Source organism: Zootoca vivipara, chromosome 12 (genome assembly GCF_963506605.1).
Source record: "Zootoca vivipara chromosome 12, rZooViv1.1, whole genome shotgun sequence".
Lineage (NCBI taxonomy): Eukaryota > Metazoa > Chordata > Lepidosauria > Squamata > Lacertidae > Zootoca > Zootoca vivipara.
The window spans coordinates 50,749,702-50,755,724 of NC_083287.1; the positions used below are offsets into that span (position 1 = coordinate 50,749,702).

Below are 6,023 nucleotides of genomic sequence, written 5' to 3' on the forward strand. Positions count from 1 at the left end.
AATGCTTCAGTTTAAGTACTCCACGGACCGTCTGGAACAGATTAATCCACTTTCCATTACTTTCAATGGTAAAGTTCGCTTCAGTTTATGAACGCTTCAGTTTATGAACAGACTTCCGGAACCAATTGTGTTCATAAACCGAGGTACCACTATGTAAGCACATAGAATAATTAGCAGCGCATGGGTTAAAATAACGAAGTCCAAGCAAAGACGATCAACGCTATCAGATCATCAAGTACAGTTCCAGGTTTGTCAGGCTTGTGACAAAGCTTTGGGTTTTTTTTTATTATTATTATTAAATGGACATCTTGTCAGTCCAGGGCAGCAAACACACATGGAAAAACAATTGAAACAGCTGTAATTAATAAATAAAAAATGCCAGTACAGGTTTATTTTAATTGGTTGTTTGCAATCGTAGCACGTTCTCCAAACGCATATACATATTTCTAGTTACAGGTAGGTAGGTAGCCGTGTTGGCCTGGCGTAGTCGAAACAAAATTTAAAAAATTCCTTCCAGTAGGAGCTTAGAGACCAACTAAGTTTGTCATTGGTATCTGAAGAAGTGTGCATGCACACGAAAGCTCATACCAATGACAAACTTAGTTGGTCTCTAAGGTGCTACTGGAAGGAATTTTTTTTATTTTGTTTCGCATATACATATTAATATGTTTTTCACTGCCGGGGGGTGCTTTGGGCCCCAAAGTCGGTATACAAGTAAACCCACAAAGCACACGGCAACTCAATGGGCCTTGCTTCCAGGAGGTTCTTTCAGTTACGAGAGCTGCAGTCCTAAGATGGTCCTACTCAGAAGGACCGTCTTAGGACTGCAGCTCTCCTAACTGAAAGATCCTCTCTGGCCCCATAATTAAAGTTCACCGGGTAATGAATCTTGCCAGCTGTCAAAGTAGGCAGTGCTTCCCCCCCTCCCCCAACCACCACCACTTAATCTGCGATTTCGCTGCCTTCCAGTCGCCCTCGAAATTGGCTGGGGGTGGGGAATGCTTTGTTTAGCTTGCATATTATTTGCTGAATCTTCCCAGAGAAAGTCGCAGGCTGATCTGAACTGCTTTCCGGACGCCACAGCCTTGTCCTGGAGCCAGCTGATCGGCAGGATACGGAGTTTGCACATTTCAAGATGAGTCACGGCAAACAGCAGCGAAGGATGGAAATGTCACATGGAGCATGATTTCTCACCGCCCTCACCATCACCCCTGATGACTCTCTCTCTCTCTCTCTCTCTCTCTCTCTCTCTCTCTCTCTCTCTCTCTCTCTCTCTTTCTCTAGTGGTAAGAAGTTGAAGTTTTAGGGAAACTTTCCACGATCCTTTGAGAGGCAACAAAAGAATACTGGAGCACCGTGGTGTTTGAGTAATGCCTGTTCATTAACAGGCCTTGCAGCAAGTATCTGCCTGTTTGTTTCTTTGTCATTTATTTCCTTATTTCATAAAAATTATATCCCGCTTGATTGTGGAATCAAAAAAGATAAAAAAACAATGAAACGATTGCTGCAGAATTTCCAGCCGTAATTTAAAACACACCGAAAGCTAAAACCACAACAGACTAGACTAAAGCAAATTAAAACTCATGCAAACTTTCTAAACATCTGGGCCGGCTTATCTATAACATCCCTAGATACCCATTAATATAAAACAGAACTCTCTTAAGTGGTTTACATGAGATTTAATCGTAAAAAGTCTGTATGAATTCACACACACACACACAAACACACACACACACACACACAACAAACAAATGCAACTTTTAGAAAGGTAAATAGAAACAGAATTAGAGATAGGTGCAAAGTTTGGGGGACCTGTGGTTCTCAAGGTGTTGCTGGGCTACAGCTCTCATCATCCCTGATCCTGATGGTTATGGCTTTCGTATCATTCAGGAAGACGGAAGATCCCAAAGCAATGTCGTATAGAAGGAGCATGACTATCTGTCCCCTTTTGTCTTTGCAGCACCCCAGTTATTTAAGGTAAGGCTGAGGGGCTGCAACTTGTCCCTCCCAGTGGGCTTTGTGGGCCACATTTGAACCCCTGTCCTTGCTGCAGTGATCTGATAGCTACAAAAGAGGGGCGCTTACTTGCCAGTGTAACGCTCAACCTTCTGATGCTCTGAGATCAGGCAGTCGGCAGAGCCTCAGCAATATCGAAAGCAACACGATGGCCGAAAATAATTACAATGTGAAACTTTATGGAATAATTCAAAACATAAGATTAACAAACTAAAGTCTCTGAAGTACTGAATGAATCACGGTGCCAGACTTCACCCGGCAAAGAACAAGCTATGAAGCTTTGTAATCAGCAATGTCCAATTCTTATGTCCAACTCTGAACTCTGCTGAACAGTGTTTCTGGATAGCAACTACTGTATTTTTCGCTCCATAAGGCGCACTTTTTTCCCTCCTAAAAAGTAAGAGGAAATGTCTGTGCATCTTATGGAGCGAATGCGTGGTCCCTGGAGCCGAACTGCCCTGGGGCGAAAAGCAGGTCGTGTTTTTCTTAGAAAGAGCTAAAGGCTAGCAAGAGGGAAAGAGTGTTGAAAGGACCCGCTCAGCAGCTGATTGCAAGAGATTAGGGAGGGAGATAAGGGAGCTAGCTCCTGCCCCGCCCCACCCAGGCGCCTTGCCCAGGCCTCAATTGTTGTCTGCAGAGGGAGGCTGCTTGTTTCCCCAGCGACATGTGACTGGCTGATTAGATTATCTGTCTGGAAACTGTAGAAATGGGTCCCTTTCCTTTCCTAGAGAAGCTGCAGAACTGTGAGTTAAACCCCATAAAAACAGGATTTTTTCCCTTTGGAAGGTAAGCTCAACAACTTTGAGCTGATCGTGAAAAATGGAGCTTTCCCCCTTCACAAAAAGGATGCACAACTGTGAGCTGACCCCCCCCCCAAAACGGGGCTTTTCCCATTTGCAAAAAAAGCTGCACAACTTTCAGCTGATCCTCAAAAAAAACGGAGCTTTTCTTCGGGGGGGGGGGCAAAGGCCTCTAGGCCTCTAGGAGTTTTCCTCTTGTTTTCCTCTAAAAACTAGGTGCATCCTATGGAGTGAAAAATACGGTACTGTTTCATTGAATTCTTCTTCAGCCAGTTAGATATATAATTTCTTCATAAACTGAAAATAAAATGTTCAAATGATGACCTGCACACGTATAACAACTTCAAATAGCGTGGAAATTATAAACCAGGCATCCCCAAACTTTGGCCCTCCAAATTTTTGGACGACAATTCCCATCTTCCCCAACCACTGGGCCTGTTAGCTGGGGATCATGGGAGTTGTAGGCCAAAACATCTGGAGGGCCACAGTTTGGGGATGCCTGTTATAAACTGTAACATAAAAAGGTTACATATACCCAATCTTTTTTCCGAATAGATGTAATATACAGTGGAACCTCGGTTTATGAACACCTCGGTTTACGAATTTTCGGTTTATGAACGCCGCAGACCCATCTGGAACGGATTAATTCACTTTCCATTACTTTCAATGGGAAAGTTTGCTTCAGTTTATGAACGCTTCAGTTTATGAACAGACCTCCGGAACCAATTACACTCATACCTCGGGTTAAGTACGCTTCAGGTTGAGTACTCCGCGGACCCATCTGGAACGGATTAATCCACTTTCCATTACTTTCAATGGGAAAGTTTGCTTCAGTTTATGAACGCTTCAGTTTAAGTACTCTGTGGACCGTCTGGAACAGATTAATCCACTTTCCTTTACTTTCAATGGGCAAGTTCGCTTCAGTTTATGAACGCTTCAGTTTATGAACAGACTTCCGGAACCAATTGTGTTCATAAACCGAGGTACCACTGTACATGAGAATGGAAAATACTCTGGAACAGTGCTCATGCGAATATGTAGCCACTGTTACCAACAACATTTTTAGAAAAATATACCGTATATAGCCGACCCCAGGTGTTACTAATAACAAGGAAACCAACTTTAAACGTACAGTACAAAGTAACAACAACAACAAAGATGTTCTGAGATCAGGCAGTTTGCAGAGCCTGGCTGACAAATCCGGCCCCAATTTATACCAGATGGCCACCGGAATTCAATATGCCCTTCATATTAGTTCAGATTACCGGATGTTGTCGGCTTCATTTTGCAGAGGAATACCTTTTAACAGTCCCTTTTAACAGGTTCTCTCTCTCTCTCTCTCTCTCTCTCTCTCTCTCTCTCTCTCTCTCTCTCTCTCTCTCTCTCTCTCTCTCTCGTTCTTTATCACAAACAGATTCCTTCCGAATCTTTAAGGCAACGCCAATCAGGTAGTGAGCTGAGAGGTTTCTTCGGCTTATTAACCCCCCCCACACACACACACATACACTTTCCCTTGCTCCCAGCTAAGCCCCACAGAGTGTAATTATGGGTTGTATGTTCTGCAGGGCGAAGGCCTTCAAAGGAAAACCCGATGGATAGGGAAACAATAATTCACAACTCTCCCGGGAATCATCTCTGGCCCTTCATCTCCAGCTGGCTTCTCCCTCATCTCGCCTGGAATCTCGTTCCACTTAAGAGACCGGTGTCAGGCTTAAAAAGAAAATAGCAGCCTCAATGGCAAACGACGAGGTTTCCAGGGCTGCCTGAAATAACCTTTCCGCCGCTGAAAAAAGAAACGTCGCCATAAAAATAAGGCTGTGTGCACCCCGCAATTGTGTGGCCTCGTTGCCACCAAACAGGGGGGGAATCTTGCCCTCAAAGTAGGCCTGGAAGTGTGTTACATGAATTTTAAGGGGCATACAAGCAGGCACACACTCCACAGCAAACCAATCCTTCGCCCTTCAAAATTAGGAAATATTATCTGGGGAAAAAATAGACTATATGAGTTCACAGAGCAATCCCAATAATAATAATAATAATAATAATAATAATAATTTATTTATTTATTTATACCCCGCCCATCTGGCGGCTTCCAACAGAAAAATAAAACACAGTAATCTATTAAACATTAAAAGCCTCCCTAAACAGGGCTGCCTTCAGATGTCTTCTAAAAATCTGGTAGCTGTTTTTCTCTTTGACATCTGATGGGAGGGTGTTCCACAGGGCGGGCGCCACCACCGAGAAGGCCCTCTGCCTGGTTCCATGCAACTTGGCTTCCCGCAACAAGGGAAGCACCAGAAGGCCCTCGGTACTGGACCTCAGTGTCCGGGCAGAACGATGGGGCTGGAGACGCTCCTTCAGGTATACTGGACGGAGGCCATTTAGGGCTTTAAAGGTCAGCACGAACACTTTGAACTGTGCTCGGAAACGTACTGGGAGCCAATGTAAATCTTTCAAGACTGGTGTTATGTGGTCTCGGCGGCTGCTCCCAGTCACCAGTCTAGCTGCCGCATTCTGGATTAGTTGTAGTTTCCAGGTCACCTTCAAAGGTAGCCCCACATAGAGCGCATTGCAGTAGTCCACGATGCCATCGTGACTCTCTCTCTCTCTCTCTCTCTCTCTCTCTCTCTCTCTCTCTCTCTCTCTCTCTCTCTCTCTCTCTCCAGCACGAATACAGCCCCCCCCCACTGTCACAAATGATGCAGTCCACTTTCCCACATTTGGGGAAATCACAGGGGTCAGGACCCCCGCAGTGCAATGGATGAGCCTCACATTGAGAAAACCTCCTTCACAAACAGCTTGTCTCCCCTGCTAGGTTAGTATTTGACACTCTTAATGACCCAAAATATTTTCTCTGCGGCAGAAGGAAGTATCTTGGAGAAACCTTTCCCAAAATGTCTTTTCACTTGCAGAATCCTTCAAATCAGCAAAAATCAGTCAGCAAGATCTCTTGGGCTAGCCCGGAATACTTCGAGACTCTTCCCCTTCCGTCATGGAGCTCAGAGGTTAGTGCATACAGGGTTATCATCCCATTGCATCCTTGCAAAGACGGTGGGGGCTAGCGACTTGGATAAGGCTGACCAACAATTTTTGACGGCTAAATAGGCATTCTGAACCCATCTTCAGTTCCTCTAGCCCAGTGGTTCCCAACAGGTGGTCCGGGGACCCCCAGGGGTCCGCGAGCTATGCCAGAGGGGTCCTCAAGAT

At 44.9% G+C, this 6,023-nt stretch overlaps 1 non-coding gene across 1 annotated transcript; it reads right to left on the minus strand.

The window, feature by feature from the left end:
• Positions 1-5,477: 5,477 nt before the first annotated feature.
• On the minus strand, positions 5,478-5,639 carry LOC118077860 (U1 spliceosomal RNA). The gene has a single exon (XR_004691692.2). It is a non-coding gene; the product is annotated as a U1 spliceosomal RNA (small nuclear RNA).
• Between the last annotated feature and the right edge of the window lie 384 nt (positions 5,640-6,023).